The 18,990-nt window shown below is 39.9% G+C and overlaps 1 long non-coding RNA gene and 1 pseudogene across 1 annotated transcript in view; one reads left to right on the top strand and one right to left on the bottom strand.

The window, feature by feature from the left end:
• Nucleotides 1–18,990, bottom strand: part of LOC120241754 — a 64,657-nt gene that overhangs the window by 18,604 nt on the left and 27,063 nt on the right. The window lies entirely within an intron of this gene.
• LOC120241751 lies at nucleotides 1,196–1,607 on the top strand (annotated as a pseudogene).

The raw sequence follows: 18,990 nt of genomic DNA, 5'->3' as shown, positions 1-18,990 counted from the left end.
ACATTATTTGAATCTTTAAGCTGTTGGAAGAAACAACCAACTAAAATCTCCATTCTGGCTACAGGGTAGAAATAATCGGAGTGATTTACTGGGCACATTTAGTGCTCATTTCACTTGCAGAAAGCTTGGGACCCCCCTGGAGGGATAAAGAATGAATATTTATTGGAGGCTAATAATAGTGGTGAAATCAAATTTGTATTTTTTCAGTGAAAGAAATAGGGTGATATTTTTGTATTTCCCTCAGGAATTCTGTCTCAATCGTCCAATTTTGATACATATTCACAATATACCCTGGTAATATGCTAAATACTTATAAATGCAGCATAACTTGGCTATATTGTTATTTCTTGTATCCATTGTTAATTGAGGAATACAAAATGCAGTTAGGCAACCAATATAGAGTGCCTACCATGTCCCAGGCACTGTGCTAGGTGCTGGGGACATAAAAATGAACAAAAGTCAGTCCCCACACATAGGTAACATGTAATCCTGCTAGAGAAGGGTACTGTTTGTGTTGTTTGGCCATAAGCTTGCCCCTACTTTTACATTTTATCTTTTACTTTTCTGCCTCACTGTCCCACTCCACTGATCTCCATGCTGTCCCTCCAACTGCAAGCACGTGCCTGCCTGTGTGCCTCCTGTTCCCTCTATCCCCAGATGCCCATCACTTAATTCAGGTTCTGACTACACCACAGAAAACTGCAGTCTCCATCAGTCTCTCAGTCCCCACATGGCTTTATTTTTCTTCTAGCATTTATCACCACCTGATATATCATATAACAATGTGTTACTTTGTACATTTTCTATCTCCCTCCACTAGACTATGAGCTTCACACAAGCAGAGACTCTGCAGTCTTAGGCACCACTGTATTACCTGCCTAGTACAATGCCTAGCACATAGTAAATAATAAGTATTGATTCAATGTCTAAATGAAAAGAGTCAGCACGATGGGATCCAGAACTCAAGTGGAGATGTTGGCCTTGGAAGAACAAAAGGCACAGCCCTTCCTCTGAGAAAAGAAGAAACAAGGTAAAGATGGGCCTTTAATTGATAAGGTTAATAATAGTTGGAAATGGGGGGACATCTTTAGAGCCTGTAATTGGGGAGGAGGTATAGTGGAGCAAGGTGATCCACCTGGAGTGAGGACACATGAAATTAAGATGGAATGTAAAGAAAGAATTGCCTCTTCCTTTCCAACCCAGGCCCGGCAGAATGGCTCCCGCAAAGAAGGGTGGCGAGAAGAAGACGGGCCGTTCTGCCATCAATGAGGTAGTGACCCAAGAATACACCATCAACATTCACAAGCGCATCCATGGAGTGGGATTCAAGAAGCGTGCCCCTCGGGCACTCAAAGAGATCCGGAAGTTTGCTATGAGATGGGAACCCCAGATGTGCACATTGACACCAGGCTTAATAAAGCTGTCTGGGCCAAAGGAATAAGGAATGTTCCATACCATATCCATGTGCGGTTGTCCAGAAAACGTAACGAGGATGAAGATTCACCAAACAAGCTCTATACGTTGGTTACCTATGTACCTGTCACCACTTTCAAAAATCTACAGACCGTTAATGTGGATGAGAACTAATTGCTGATTGTCAAATAAAGGTATTTCTGCAAAAAAAAAAAAAAAAAAAAAAAGAATTGCCTTCAAGGCAGTTAGGGATAAATAAAAAGATTGCAACACAGCTGTAACTTGGGTGGCCCAGGACATCCAGGTCAATGGCTGGAACTTACACCCCTGGATCTCAAGACAGATGGAGAATTAAAACTCCAGGACTAGAAATCACTGGCATACAGGTATGGTGGCAGCTGGGAGCTACATCACAAAGGGTTTAGAACAAGGGAAAAGCATGCCAAGGATAGACCCCAGGAAACTACAAACATTCAGTGTGTGTGTGAAGGATGCAGAGCTTCTGAAAGACTGAGAGGGAGCCTGGTGGGCAGCAGACGTAAAGAGGAAAGAGGGAGTAGGGAACTCCAGTAAGGAAAAAGCTTCAGAAGGAAGGGAGGAACCAGTGGTGTAAATTCTGGAAAGAGGTCAGAGGAAGAACCAATTACTCCAATTAGTTATTAAAAAATTATGGGTTTGGCAATTATCTTGCTGCTAGATGTTTACTGATTCCATTGCATTAAAACAATGCTTAGTTTACTTGCTATACTGCTAAGTCAGTAGTTTCCAAGTAGCGCTGCACATTAGAATCCACCAGTGAGCTTTTAAAATACTAATGCCTGAATTTTCCCCCTGAATAATTATAACAGAATGTCCAAGAGGTGGGGCCCAGGCATTAGTTTATTATGAAAGCCCCAGGGGATTATAATATGCAGCCATGATTCATAAGGACTGTGCTAGAGGGAACTGAGCTTTCCACAAATAACCACATAGAGAACCTCCATGTTTGGCACATATTGGGTAACCCTAGCCCAACCAGTACGGTACAGGACAGAAAATTTTTGTCTTGAGGTAATAGGAACAATCTGTTGGGATGATGGTGGACCTTGTCTAGGCACCTAAACTAGGGGATGTTAATGGTCACCTTCTCTGCCAGGTATTTGCTTCCTTGGTTAGGCAGCTCCTTCAAATAAAGGTCCTAGTCTATTCACATCATCATCACCACCATCATTATATCTATTGAGCTCTTTATTGTACCAGGCATTTGCTAGGAGCATTATATTCATTAACTCATTTAATATGATACTCCTGTGAAATTGGTACAGTTTTTAATCCCTATTTCACGGGACAAAGAAACTGAGGCTCATAAAGTGACTTGCCCAAGGATCATGAATCTAGAAAAATGCAGAGCTGGGACACTAATCCACCTCTGTCTTGCTCCAGAGCTGAAGCTCTGAACTATGTCTACCTCATACTGCTCTACAACACTGTTGGAGTTGGAATCCTCTACCTGCCTGAGTACCTCCCTTGCAGCTTCCGAGGAAGACTGCTCTCTCAACTCCACTTCCCCCTAGGCTGGACACTTCCTTGCAAGATTCATGCATAGCTGCCCAAGACCCAGTGCTGACATTTAACTCTTCCCTTGGTATTACAGGTAAAGATTTGTCTTCTACCGTCAATGCACACTGACTTCTGTTAAAGGCACTTAGAGTTCCCAAAATCCTAGTGCAAATGAAAACTGATCCCTAAAAATCCATGCAAGCAGAACACAGATTTCAAAATCAAAGGTGTAAGAGTGTTATTTCCTTGGCTTCAGCAATTAGTTCTCAGGAAAGAACATTCCAGAGAAACAAGTTAAGTAGAAATGCATGAGCTAACCAAATCAGCCTTTATTACTGACGTTGTATTTCAATTAGGCATTACTTACTTATTATAGAGCAAGTGGTGGGTTTTTTGTTTATCATGTATTAGGTCTTGGATCCTTTTTGTCATAAGTACTTCCATGTTCACTGTACTTCTCCATTTAAGCATCCATCATAAAGAGAAGTTATTTCATGGGAATACTTTGCTCCCTATGTATTAATCTCTGACTTTGAAAGTACCTAGAAGGCAGGAGGATTTCCACAGGGGGGTCCTTCACCTATAATTATCATCCCCTTAGGATCTTGTAATCACACCAGCCATGAAAGGGTACACCAGTGAGATTGCCCTTAATGCTGTGATAAATACATACCTAAAAGGGTGCAATTAGTGAGGACTGGGAAGTCACCCAAACTTGCCAAAGACATTGTCACTTCTATCAGACTCTTTTGGGAAATTCATCTTATATAAAAGCTTCTTTACTTGTTCAAAGGTAGGTCTTTGAGATGGATTGTTTTTCTTGTACCTCTTAATCAACTCTAGTGATCAAGAGTAAGAGTCATGCACTGATTTACTGATATTTATTTATTTATTTATTTATTTATTTTTGAGAGAGAGAGAGAGAGAGAGAGAGAGCACAAATGGGGGAGGGGCACAGAGAGAGGGAGACACAGAATCCGAAGCAGGCTCCAGGCTCTGAGCTGTCAGCACAGAGCCCGATGCGGGGCTTGAACCCACAAACCATGACCTGAGCTGAAGTTGGAAGCTCAATTGACTGAGCCACCCACGCACCCCATGATTCACTGATACTCAGAACTGCAGAACTGAACAGTTTAGAATCATCTATTCCCAGGTTTCCCCGTGTTTGTTAATGTTAGCCAGAGCAGTCAGGAAGATTTAATTGAGCTTTACATTCAATAGTATGAACAACTAAATTAATACATGTGATTTTTGTAAATTTTACAAATATGAATTTGATAATAAAATTCAATATACTTTTTCAACATACTTTTTCAATATACTTTCACATATCAAATTCTTACAGAGGGACCATCCCATTTCTGATATGCAACCTGTGTCTACCCCCTTGGATTCATTGATATAGTGTCCCTTTTTATTTTTAAAGATAAGGAAACTAAAGCCCAAAGATGCTACAATGCCAAAGGCTTGAAGATTCAAGCACAGGAGGGCAACAATGCCATGGGTGTGGCTAGATCAAAGGGCTCTGTAACATCAATGGCAGAACATTTCTATTCCACCACTGTCCCATGAGCACTTACAAAGTCACAATTCTCATTCTGTGTTTTAGTAAATTATTTACACAAATTATCATACCCAAATGCATGTCTAAATCCCAAAGTGATGGTATTGTGGCTCCATAGCTGTACCTGTGGATGGGGCATGTGGCATATGAACATGCTTGCCATGTGTTCATCATCATATGCATCACTTTGTCATAGTGTTTTTAATGGCACCAGAGGTCTACAGAAATACTGTAGAGCTGCCATCTTGGGATTCTCTCTCTCTTCTCTCTCCACATCTTCTCCCTAGAAGGTTTCCTTTCCATTGATGGCTACATTATAGCCTTAGATAGTGGTGGTCCCCAAATTTCCATCTCTATCTGAGCCTCTGTTCCAAGTTCCTGACACATATTCCAATTGCCTACTGTATCATTTCTAACTGGAAGAAGACTGGGAAAAGCCAGAAAAATGCCAAGAAGTTGTTACTTGATCCAATAGATTGCTCTTGTTGACATATCTTTTTCCAAGACATAACATGGGCTCATGCTTAGGTGATGTGATGGTTTCGGATGATGATCAAGTCTCCTTTGCCCCTTCACCCCTTTCCTCTGAAGGGCAAGGACAGCAATTCTCAGGCTTCTCTATAATTAGCTCCTCAAGAGACACTAGAATGCCTAACAAAACAAAGCTCTTCCTTCCATGGGAGGCGAGAAAAGAAGGAAAGAAAAATAAAAACAACCTAGCACTAGAAATAATCAAAACAGAAGCATGTGCCAAACTCTGTAGAGGTAAATGTAATTTAAACCCTCTGAAAAGTGTCCTCACTTTCACTGATTCATTTATTCATTCATTCAACTAATATTTTAATATTTACTGAGCACCTACCATGTACCAACCATGTTCTAGGCACTTGAAATACAGCAGGGAACAGAGCAGACAAAAGCTCTTCCCTCAGGGAGCATATATCCAGAGGCAGAAAATAGCAATCCACCAAACATATGTAATTTGTCAGTTTGTGATAAGACACAGAAGAGTTTAGGCAAATGAATCTCCATCAGTGATGGACCATGGAATCTAAGCCAGGTGAGTAGGAAAATGGGGTATGAGAGAAAGTGAAGTACAGTGAGATCAGTGGATTGGATGTCCCACTTAGTACATTGGTGGAGTTGGGAAACTAAAGGGAATTCACTAAAAATATATATATATATATATATATATCAAAGAGTAAGATATTGACATGGAAATTGTAGAAGGGATCCAGTTACAGGTAATGACATAGAAATGGGCAGCTGAGGCAGGTGAAGAATATAAAATCATGGGAGAAGATGGGGGTAAAAAAAAAAACTGACAGGACAGGACACATCTTCCTAATGGATACTAAGGTCACCCAAAATTATAATGGAAATAGGATTGGAGAGAGAGGAACAGAAAGCCCAGGACTATAACTGTGTACTTCTACCAGAGAACTATATGGGAATAAGGGAGCAAACCTGACCCTTAAACAGGTTTCTCAATCTCTCTGGGTCTCAGTTGCCTCCTCTAAAAATGAATTGGCACAAATAAATAATCTATAAGGTGACTTCCACCTAATAGTTCCAGTTTGGGACAAAATGAGACAGTTGATTCAACCCCTCAGCCTCCATCTGAGAAATTAAAAGGGTCAAATTAGCTAGTGTACCAATTCATCTGTTAAACAATATTTGGAATTACACGGTGAATTAGGCATTCCTTATGAGATCTAGTCTTGAGCCCTTACTAACTGCCTTAATTAATCATGAGGGAAAGAAAATTCAATTTTGCCACCAACACCTGTCCCTCTCTTCATTCTATTATGTCATTTCCACCATTTAGGAGCTGACAATGCTCCTTTCTCATCAAGTGTGACTTTCTCAACTTGGCATTTAAAAATCTCCACCAAAAGGCCCATCCTACTCAGTCAGTCATTCTTAGTGCTCCCCAACATGGGCTGACCGGCTCTGGGCTGACCAGCTCTAACAATGCTGCTTAGGCCCTTTATTCCCCTTTTGCCCTGCACAACCCACACTTTCTTACCCACACACACATCCTCGGCTCACTCCTGCAGAGGACAGAGTGATGTCAGCCTAGCTCCTGCCATAGACAAGTTCCATATATGGTTAGTGCTCATTATAGAAATGACCTTGCTTATTTGCACTTGTCTAAGAGAGTCCACTTTTAAATATTTATGACATCTAGTGACTAGTATGAGCCAATTCCCAGGAAGAACAGTAGTTTATTGTTTGGTTTGGTTTTTAGTCTCTGTAGGATTATACTTAAATTGCATGGCTGTTGTTAAAAATTAATTTACTTAAACATATATCAAAGCTGGATAGTAATGAGATAATTGGGAGAAATGGGAATAGTGTATGAACCCAAACAGTGTAATTATTGGTGTAAAATGAATTCTCTATTACCATCAAAATTTCATGATTTCTCTGATCTGAGAATTGAGGCAGATTTTCTCATTATATACTATCATCTTTCCCTCGGCTCCTCTTTTCCGTTTATTTAAACATACCAAGAACAGTCAATAATGTTTGATCATTCTGGTTGAAATTCCCTTGTCCCTTGATTTATTTGTTAAACGGCATTCAGAACAACATGAAACTATTGGTCAGCATATACAATTCCCAAGGGTTTTACATTTAAAACTATCAAATGAAAAATAATTTTAAAGAACCATGCTCCACCCTCACTCATCTCCTATTTCTCTTATAGATTATATCTTTGTGACAGTTTTAATCTCTGCTGAAAATACGTATAATTTGTGTGATCTTTTGGAATTTATAAACCTGGAGGGAAATTTCTTAAAATAAATAAACAAATCCTAAGGCTGAGAAGAATTTATTTAAGGACTCAACATCCTGGGGAACAAAATCCACACTCAACATCATTATAATTGGAATGTGGCCAAATGAAACAAATCCCAAAGGATCCCTGTGTTCCAGATGCAGCCAGAGTATTTTTAGTCCTGCTCTCCTTCAACTCAATATGCCTAGATTTGGATGGGGAAACTTACCCTAATATCCAGAACACTTTACAGTATGGAATTTTTGTTCAGTGCTTTTCCAAAAGCATAAGCTATTTAAACATAGATGGATAGATAGATAGATAGATAGATAGATAGATAGATAGATAGATGATAGATAGATAGATGATAGATAGATAGATAGATAGATAGATAGATAGATAGATAGATGATAGGCAGTATGCATCTTGTTCTTTCTTATATATATGAACAAATCAGACACAATATTGTTCTCTGCTAGGGTAGGATACACTGTTCATTGCTGAGAAATGAAAAAGCAGATTCAGGGTGCCTGGGTGGCTCAGTCAGTTGAGCATCTGACTTTAGCTCAGGTCATGATCTTGCAGTCAGTGGGTTCGAGTCCCTCATCAGGCTCTGTGCTGACAGCTTGGAGCCTGGAGCCTGCTTCAGATTCTGTCTCTCCCTTTCTCTCTGCCCCTCCCCCACTTCTGTTATGGCTCTCAAAAATGAATAAATGTTTAAAAAAATTTTTAAAAAAGAAGCAGATTCCCTGATGGTTCACTTGAAAATATGTTCAGTAGAATCCTACCCAAGCCTGGGTCCCTTCATGGGGCAATCAAACTGATGGCATACCTGCAAAAAGACACATAGGTCATTTTGATGTGAAATCCATCATGTAGAGCAAATTAAAAGTCCACACAGATTGCAGAGCCACTGTTTGCAGGGACAGTGGGGATAATACTTCAGGTAAGCTCAGCTATACCCATATTTATGAATGCTATGAGGTCATAATTATCCAGAAAAAAGTGAATATTTCTTCCAAATAAATGTGATTCACATGTACATGCCACATTTTAAAATACATGTAAATGTTCATAGACTTATCTATAATTAACAAACAAGCAGTTATGTGTTATGCTATTTACATTGCTGCTTTCCACTAGTCTATGGATATCAACCTTTTGTTAGTTATACTCAGTAAGAGATATGTTAGAAATACTCTTCCCAATTACTTATATGCTTGTTAATTTTCAGTGTGGTGTTCTCATCACATATAAGTATTTCCTTCTAGTACTTTTTCCTTTTCTTTTTTGTTTTTTTGTTTTTTTTGAGAGAGAAAAAGAGAGTACAAGTTGGAGAGGGGCAGAGAGAGGGGGACAGAGGATCCAAAATGGGTTCTGGGCTGACAGCAGAGATCATGACCTGAGATCATAACCTGGGCCAAAGTCAGATGCTTAACTGACTGAGCCACCCATGTGCCCCTCCTTCTAGTACTTTTAAAGTTTCAGTTTTCATGCTGAAAATTAAAGCCATCCGCAAATTAATTTTGCTTAAAGGTGTGTACTGGGGGTCTAATATTATTATTGCCAAATGGTTAGACAGTCATCCTGAATCCTTTATTCCAACAATCACTCCTTTTTTCACTTATTTGAAATTCCACTTTTTCATATTCTAAATTATCTTATTTACTTTGGCCCATTTCAGGACTACCTCCTTATCTTTCTTGTCTCAAATCTCACCACTCCTACCACTCACCTTTACCCTCATCTCTAAGCTCTGGCCATACTAAGCTACTAACAATTCCAGATTGGGCCATCCTCTCTTAGATTTTACACACACTATTCCTTCTCTTTGGAATTACCTTTTTTGACCCTTTTTCCTAGCAAACTTCTACTCTTCCTCATCTCCACATGACCCATTCCCCATACCCAATCTGGACTCAATGCCACTCCCATGCACATGACACTCTTAAGACTTCTATCAACTGTTCTATAACTCCGCTTATTTGTCTTTCCCACCAGACCAACAGGGTCTTGAAGGCAGGGAATATTTCTTATTTATTTTTGTAGCCTTAAGTGTCCAGCACAGTAGCTGTTAGGTAAATTAATTAGACCTAGCCTGTGCCTACTACTTGCAAAGACTCCTTGCTCTTGCTTATAGATGTACTCTTTAGATACTAATCAGGATTTTCTACCAGCATCTCCAGCCACGTCTTCCCTGGCACCAGTGGATGGGCCTAGTTCAAAATCCTTCCTAGGCCTCCCTGTCTAGATATAATGACCCACCCATTCCCATCCATGCCCCAAGAGGTAACACAAATCCTCCTTCAAGATAATCCATTTAGATGACAATAGATCCTTGGGAACAATGATGGAAACAGGGTTTGTTGTAGAATTTCACTAGTTTATATTTCCTACCACTCAAATGCCTGGCTCTTACTGGAAACTCCAGTTGACAGGAATGTCATCATTGAGCAGAGCATCCATCAAGCTTCCCTTTGGGCAGTATTTTGTGACAATAACCACATCTGGCACTTTAATGCAGACTTCAATGAATCTGCAAATGTTTGGATGATCTAATTCTCTGGGAAAATTAATAACACAGACCAGAAAGGATTTATCTGGAACATGGTCTCCTAATTCCCACTTTAAAATCTGACCTAGTTTTTCTGAGCACATAAAAGAAGAAATATCCTCCTGGATTTAGTGTTGTATACAAATAAAGCTTACAAATCCACCTGTTGTGATGCAAAATTAAGAATTAAAAAATATATATATACCATCATCATCACAATTCATTTTGTGCCAGGTACTATATGTACCTCTAATATCTCTAATCTGCACAACAACCCTGACCACTATATGATTATCTCCACTATAAAGGAGGATACTGAGGCTCAGAGAAGTGAAGTAACTTGGCCAAGATCCCCCATAGGTAATAGAGCCAGATGCTAAGCCTGATTCTGCAATTTCCAAAATTCACTCATGGCTTTTTAACATTGTCACAGTGTATTCTGATATAAAATACAAAAACAAAGAGAAAATTCTCACATTGAGGAAAGTTTTTATTTTTCTCAAAAATGTTGTTGCTTTGGAAACAAAGACAATTTTCTCAAGCCAGGTAGTCACAGACTTTTCAGAGTCTTTCCACACCTGTCTCTCATACATTTGTTTCTCTTTAAGTTGGAGTCACCCATTCCCCCCCTCCTGGAGAGGAAGAAGGTTCTCCCCAAATCCCAATTGTAGCTGGCATTTCTGTGAAGTTAATTACTACATTTGCACCATCAGCACAGAGGCACACGTGCTGCTTTGCATAAACCAAGAATTGCCTTACAGAGTATCCATGGGGAGTTTTCTAATCATAACATTTTTGTCCAATCAAAATTCCACCATCTTTTCAGCTTAAAGGTTGTTTCCTCAATCATTAATCCTTGGATTAGATCACAAATGAGACATCGTCTAAAGGATAGCACAAGAGCATTACTTTTCAAAACTGATACTATCAAGGAAAGGAATATTTATGCTTGTTGTACCAGCTGGTAGATGAAGGGACTTTTGTCCCCTGTCCCCTCTTTTAGGAGGATTGAATGGAAGGCTCTAGTCTTTCCCACCCCTGATTCACTTTCCACTGAGTGAGTGGACTATCTGATGGGTTACACAGTGTGTGCTGCGATTACTGGTGGGCAGCATTACTGTATCAAAGACCACTGTTCCATTTCTGCTCCACATGCCAAGCACACCTGGGCAGTCCTTCGTAGGTGGGGCAAGCCTGCCATTCTTCTCCTTCAACCTATAACAGAGTGAGTGTGGCAGGCTTGTGATCCTGGTATGCGGATGGTCAGATAAGTGACTTTACAACTTCTTTGCAAGCCTTTGCTCACTGATTCACTCTGTCATGTGGCTGAGCCTGTCAATCTAATGACTGAGATTTGGGCTGAGTGGTAGAAGCATGCACTTCAACTCACACCAGAGTCAGGTTGGCCAATCCAGCTTTTACTAAAGTTTACTTTGGGTATCAGGAGCTTGTCTACCTATGAAACAAGTGGTACTTGTCCTCTGACTCTCATTCCTTATATTGTGTTCCCACTGGTCAGAATCAGAAAGAGAAAGACAGGTGAATAGCAACCTGAATATCTAACAATTGAGAGTTCTCTGAAACCAAGTTCTGAAAATATCCTCTATCAACATAAGAATGGCCCCAAGTCAAGGGCATGTAAGGAAACCCCTCCTGACTGCAAGATGAGATATTTTTAAAGAAGCATGGTGTACTTAAAGAACGACCATTTGTGCTGTGCTTTATAATCCACAATATGCTTTTTATATACATATAAGATGTATGCTTTGGTTTGCTGAGCCTGACAAACCACAGAGCCCCTTGCAAAGGTGAAGAACTAGGACTTAACCAGTATGTGGCTGCCAGATATGCAGGCTACTTTGTACCTGAAAGATGAATTTCACTGTCAGGACTATTCTGCAAAACTTCAAATGTCATCCCAACCCAGTGTCTCCCCATGTGTTCCTTACCTTTCTTTATTCAAAGAGGGAAATAAAGACAAACTTATTGCCCCATGAGTCTTGGGAGTAAGAAAAAGGCTAAAAGCAATGTGACTATTCCCCTGACTTCTCCTGAATCTAAGGTCAGCTATACAGAGTAGGAAAGAGTGGCAGAAGCTATATTACTGAGGGGAAATGCAACCATGATTTTTGCAAATTGACTAAGTTTCTGGTATAGACTGTTCACAAGATAAGGCCTTAAAGGCACCTGGGTGGCTCAGTCTGTTGATCATCCAACTTTTGATTCAGTTCAGCTAGTGATCCCAGGATGGTGGGATCGAGTCACATCAGGCTCTGCACTGAGCATGGAGCCTGCTTAAGATTCTTCCTCTCTCTCTCTGCCCCTCTTCCCCACTCGCTCCCTCTCTGTCAAAAAATAAATAAATAAAATAAGGCCACAGATGTATTAAAAATAATGAAGGATTTTTAAATAATAAAAGCTATTCCAAAAACCAAATAATCCAATGAAGAAATGGGCAAAAGACATGAATAGACACTTTTCCAAAGAAGTCATCCAGATGGCCAACAGATATATGAAAAAATGCTCAACACCACTCATCATCAGGGAAATACAAACCAAAATCACAATGTGATACCACCTCACACTGGTCAAAGTGGCTAAAATTAACAACTCAGACAACAACAGATGTTGGTGAAGATGCGGAGAATAAAGAACCCTTTTGAACTGCTGGTAGGAATGCACACTGGTACAGCCATTCTGGAAAACAGTATGGAGGTTCCTCAAAAAATTAAAAATAGAACTACCCTAAGACCCAACAATTGCACTACTAGATATTTATCCAAAAGATGTAGGTGTGCTGTTTTGAAGGGGCACGTGCACCCCAATGTTTATAGCAGCACTATCAACAATAGCCAAAGTATGGAAAAAGCACATTCTCTTAAAAAAAAAAAAAAAAGATCCTTAGATGTAATTAGATGTAAACAAGGTCCACAGGCATAGACATTGCACATATTTTCCATCCTTGAACCCTTGATAGAAATAAAGCCTTATCCTTAAGTCCAAAAGGCCAACTCATTAGGACATAAGTAGGGAGGTCTAGTATCACAATAATATATATGAAGAAGATTTGGAATTTGAATTGACTACAAACTTAACATAATCTGGCAACATGAAGTGACCAACAGGGAGGAGGTAGCATGGGTAGAGGCCTGACATCCAGAATTAAGCAGGTATGTTCTGCTTTGCATGGGCAGGATCAGGATAGGAGTGATAGATTCCATTCCAGAAGCCACACTTGGAAAGAATTGTTAGTCAATAGGTTGGGAGTGGTATACTCAGTAAAAGGCTTTGGATTCTGTGTTGTACAAGTAAAAACAAGGATGTTCATCCTAGTAAAGAGAAAACTTAGAGGAATCCTGATACCCATCCTTCCCAGAAATCCAGCATGTCGCTGTGGTCAAAGTGGACCACCTGAGGTCTTTAGCACCACTAATTTCTCTAATTAGATAACCCGCATGAATTCTCTGGTGCATTTACCTGTCTACCACTACTGTGGTATGCCTGCTGCACCCAGATGTCAAACTAGTAGGCTGGGATCACTTAGCAATTGTAATTAAAGCTGAATGTAATTAACAACATAATAGTGAGATATTCTTGTTTAATTTCCTGAAGATGGGAAACTATGATTCTTGACAAAAGATAATAAATATAAATAAAGCTCCAAAATTCAGATGAGCATCTGAGTCATATCTAAATAACTATTCGCCAAGCCATCGTCGCCAAGTAGAAATTCACTGGTCCACAAATATTTAGGTTAATTATCTTTTAAAAAATGTTTTTATTTCTGAGAAAGAGAGACACAGCATGAGCAGGGGAGGGTCAGAGAGAGAGAGGAAGACACAGAATCTGAAGCAGGCTCCAGTCTCTGAGCTGGCTGTCAGCACAGAGCCTGATGTGGACTCAAACCCATGAACCATGAGATCATGACCTGAGCCGAAGTCGGACACTTAACCGACTGAGCCACCCAGGCGCCCCTTAGATTAATTATCTTAATTAATGATCTTGTGGCTCACTATAAATAGACGTGGATGCCCCTGCTATCTTTAGATGCTTAAAAAACAGATAGCTGATGATTACACAACAATTTGAATATGCTTAACACCGCTGAGCTTTACACTTACAAATGGTTAAAATGGCAAATTTTATGCCATGTATATTTTACTACTATAAAAGAAAATGTTTTAAAAATAGCATGGAGCATGATGTAGTAGTAAAAGTATAGGCTTTTGAGTTAGTCAGAAAGAAGCATAAATTCTCACTGAGCCACTTAGTGGCTCTGTGATCTCAAGCAAGTTGATAAACCTCTCTGAATCCCAGTCCCCTGCAAAATGGAATAACAATGTCTATTCATCAAATGAGGTTAAGTAGTTGGAGGTAAGGAGTAGAAATGACACACAGAAAGCACCCACTGGGTGACATGGCAGCTGAGGAGTGGATTAGATTCAGTATAAGGCCCAGCAGGTAGAAGCTTCAGGAAGACCCCCTGGCATTTGGGATAAGGAAGATTTGCCAACTTAAGAATTTCTGACAATGGAAGAGGCACCTATACAGAAAGACCAAAGCTCTGCAAAACTATAGCCCTGAAAAACCACAGCGATGGAGAAACATTAACCCAAAAACCCAGAGGTTCAAAAATTGTGGTTCACTCCCCAAGGCTGAAGCTTCTAATCCATTCCATAAGATGAACGGGCCGCCTGCTAACAGCAGACAATGACTGTGTAACATTCAATTATCAGTAAAGGAAGATGGAATTATTTAATAAGTTGCACTGGAATAATAAACTAGTTGTATGAGAAAAATTAAATTGTATCTTCACCTCATTCTATTTACTAAATTAATTCTAGATACTTTAAATAATCCATCATAAAAACTCAAAGTGACATAAATTTTTAGAAAGGAGTTTGAGCTTGGGGTAAACTTACAAAACAATAGATAAACTGAAAAAGAAAATATTTATAGATTGTCTGCATTAAAAGATGAAATTATCTAACTCATTTGATCCTCCTGGGAAGATCCAATTAGATTAACATGTATTAAAATATTCTATATACCACACAGTGGAATAATTTTAAAATACTTGGAGTCACTGACAAAAGGATATAGTCTATTCATTTGGTGATCCCAACTCAAATTCTATCTTTATCACAATTTTCACTGGAGCATACTAGGTTCATGTTTTAATTTATTTGACTTTCTTTTTTAAAATTTTTTATTGTTTATTTATTTTTGAGAGAGAGAGAGAGACAGAGCACGAGCAGGGGAGGGGCAGAGAGAGAGGGAGACACAGAATCTACAGCAGGCTCCAGGCTGCAGGGCTCGAACTCACAGACTATAAGATCATGACCTAAGCCAAAGTTGGACACCCAACCGACTGAGCCACCCAGGTGCCCAAGAGCAAAAATACTCCTCTTTGCTACTATTGTTTTTTAATGTCCCTGGATATTCATCTGTTGATTTCTTCCAAAGGAAACTAAAAATTGTTTTGTTAGAATGGCCCTGAGGCCTCTGAGGTAGGGACCAGGCAGTAGGAGAACAACAAGGCATCTTCCACCCCTTCTCAGAGGCAAGCAGTGTGGCCCTTTCACATAAGGTGAAGCAAAGGTAGTCCATGAATGGCTTTTCTCACCCCATCTTCACTGTTCCTACAACTTTTGGAAATATGTATTTTCAGAAGCTTTTTTCACATCAAGCATAATCTAGCTAACCCTGTGCTAGCTGCACCTATCTGAGACCTGTTAGAATGGGTTGGATGGTTATGATAAGTGGTGGGCTTTCCAAGAAATACTACTACTTAACCATAGTACCTGTGAAACTTATAGGACAATCCAAAATTACTTAGAAATCTTAAGGAAAAATTTGTCAGAGAGGTAACTTTTAGGTGGTTTCACTATAAAAGCCTGACTGCCTTGTATAAGGGTAAGAGAATATTTTTAATAGACTTCTTCCTAATAATTGGTAGAACATTGACCAAATAAAATAGTCCCTATAGCAGATTTAAATCATACCAAAAACTGTGAATTTGTGTTTTGAATATTCATCCTTTTGTTTTATTAGGTATTTTCTTGAGAAGCTGGGTAAAGATGTGTCAGGGGCTGTTAATCAAATGCCATTAAATCATTATAATTGTTATTATAATGGAAAGTTGGAAGGAAGTGTACTAGGGGCTCTACTGAGTAATCTCCCACCATGTGGCCCAGAAATCCAGATATTTTCTAAGTTAAATTTGTGCTTTTAACCAGCACTGGGAAATGTCTGGCTTAATAGTAAAGGAATGTGCTTAGAATCCAACAAACTTCAGGGCGTTTGGGTGGCTCAGTCAGATAAGTGTCTGACTCTTGATTTCAGCTCAGGTCATGATCTCATGGTTTGCTGAGATGGAGCCCTGTATCAGGCTCAGCACGGAGCCTGCTTGGGACTCTCTCTCCCTCTCTGCCCCTCCCCCTGCACATCCACTATCTCTATCTCTTTCTCAAAATAAATAAACATTAAAAAAAAAAAGAACCCAAGAAACTTAGGTTCTAATTTTGGCTCCACTTTATACTATTTGAAAGTCCTGGGCAAGCTTATTTACCAGTCTGTGCCTCAGTTTCCTTGTAGATAACATTGGGGAAATAAAAATGACTTCGTAGGATTCAAGGTTAGGAGTAATGCACATAAGTGCCTTGCACAATAGTTGGCACAAAGTGGGTCCTTAATAAATATTTGTTATTAATGTCATCAATATATGAATATTCTATATTTCCTTATTATTTCTAGTCTAAGATTTCACCTAGAAAAAGTAAGAAGACATCAACTTTGGGGCGCCTGGGTGGCTCAGTCAGTTAAGCATCCGACTTTGGCTCAGGTCATGATCTCATGGTTGGTGGGTTCGAGCCCCACATCAGGCTCTGTGCTGACAGCTAGCTCAGAGCCTGGAGCCTGTTTCAGATTCTGTATCCCCTCTCTCTCTGACCTTCCCCTGTTCATGCTGTCTCTTTCTCTCTCTCTCAGAAATAAATAAAACATCAAAAAAAAAAAAAAAGACATCAACTATGATGACTGTAGAGAAAAAATTATAAATGATTCTCCTAATCTACAGTTACTGCCTAGGAAACCAAGTTCTTGCCTCTGACTTGAATAGCTTCCAAGGAGCCCACTGGCTACAGCTCAAGCTTAACACAATAATGGGTACATGTCCCTGCCTGGCACTGGACACACACTCAGGAACCAGCTTACTAGATCCCAGTCTGGGTGAAGTGCTGCTTCCTACAAGTGCACAAATGTTGTCCCAGGGGCCCCAGGAATCATGGGACTCCTTGGCCACCAGTGACCCACTGCCCAGTCTCCCCCATCATGGTCCAGCAAGCCATATCTGAGTGGAAAAACCAAAACAGTGACATCAGTTTGTGCAATCAACAAAGGGAACAAGCCAATCAGCAGGCACTCATTAAACAAGTATCCTTAGTAATAATAATAGCTACCATTTATGTGCCAGATATCCCCATCTGGCACTTTACAGGCTTATTCTTATTTAATTATCACAATAACCCTGTGAGATAGGTATTGATAGCACCATTTTACAGGGGAAGAAACAAGGCTCAGAGAAATTCCAAGTAACTTGCCCAATATCCCATAGCTGGTAAGAGTCAGAAATAGGATTCCAATCCAAGTCTGTATGTCTACAAAACTCAATGTCATTCTACCAACCATGCTGGAGTCAGCTCCAGCTCCAAGAGCCCACAGAGTTCTTCATGGGCTTCAGAACCTGACTCACAGACTCTAGCCTTGAAGGAACCTTAAAGATTATACCAGTTACTAAGTTGATGCCTCTCAGCTCTAAGCCTACCCTTCCACATTCAGCTTTGTGATGCTTGGGACAAGACTCTGCACACTCCATTTCTTTATTGCCAGTTGCTTCCTGTGTGACTTTTCCAACAGAGGTTGGGAGGGGACAGTGTGCTAGAGAAAGACCTAAAAAAGGGAAGATGACCTATGACTTCCTGCCTGCTTCCCATTAGGTCAGCAGGGCCCCAGTAGCTTATCCTTATAGCACAGAGATTCTGTTTGTAGTTTACAGCCACAATGTACCACCCTTCCCTCCCTTCCCTACCAGGACCTACTGGCACTGAGAAGCATGGTCTCTTTCTCTAATCTTCTAAGTTTTAAGTCTCAACTTCTTCCCTCTGTTCCCCCAGCACTAAGGGTAGATAGCTGCTTTCTGCAGTTGCTACCTCTGTGTTCACTGTTTGTTTTTCCAGTTCTCTACTACCTGGTTAAAAATTACTTATAGTAATTTCTCTGTTAAAATAACTGGCATGTTTCTATCTCCTGACTGGACACTGAGTGACATAAAGAATCATCTACTCTAATGCCTTTTGAATACAGAAACTGAGACCCAAACAATTTAAGTGACTTGCTTACATTTGCACAGTTAGTACTAGAATTCATAACAATGTTGCCACCACGTATACACTTAGAATGTACTACAATCCAATGAAATACTTAAACCATCAGCCCTATAAAACAAATGTGAAAAATGAAGTTTGAAAGTTATGGGATTTTGTCTATGTCATCCACCTAATGAGCAACAGAGGCACAATTTGAGCTGAATTAGCCTAACTGCAAAATCAGAGCTCCTCAACCCTATTCTGTGCTTGGCATCTTGCTTCCTCACTGAGAGATGCAGAGATGTAAATGTCTCTGCATCTTCAAGGGCTGATACAGGTTCTAGCTGTGACCACTCACTCTACTCCTAGAACTGCTCACTTGACGTCAATAATCTTTTCTTAGCACTCCTGGCACAGAATAAAAATCTAAATATCATTCCATCTATTAACACTTCTTTAACCAAGTCCCTAAACCAAGAAGTGTGTGTGTCTGTTTGTGTGTGTGTGTGTGTGCATGTGTATAAAAGAAAACAGTTCTTTTATGTCCTATGATTTGTCTCCTAAGCTATCCAGGAATCTTTAGGATGACTGAAACCCCTCTCAGAGCCAATCTCAATGACTCCAAATCCTGGGTGATTCACAGACAAAGTCAGAGGAGGATTACTTGTCAATAAGGAAGCAGTAAGATCATAGTTATAAAAGCTATAAATACCTTTCATAACCCTGTTGTAGACTGGGCTGCAAAATAAGAGAGCTCTGATATGCTATT

Source organism: Hyaena hyaena, unplaced genomic scaffold (assembly GCF_003009895.1).
Source record: "Hyaena hyaena isolate Hyena2069 unplaced genomic scaffold, ASM300989v1 scaffold_289, whole genome shotgun sequence".
NCBI classification, from domain to species: Eukaryota; Metazoa; Chordata; class Mammalia; order Carnivora; family Hyaenidae; genus Hyaena; species Hyaena hyaena.
This window is presented reverse-complemented; position numbering and strand designations above follow the sequence as displayed.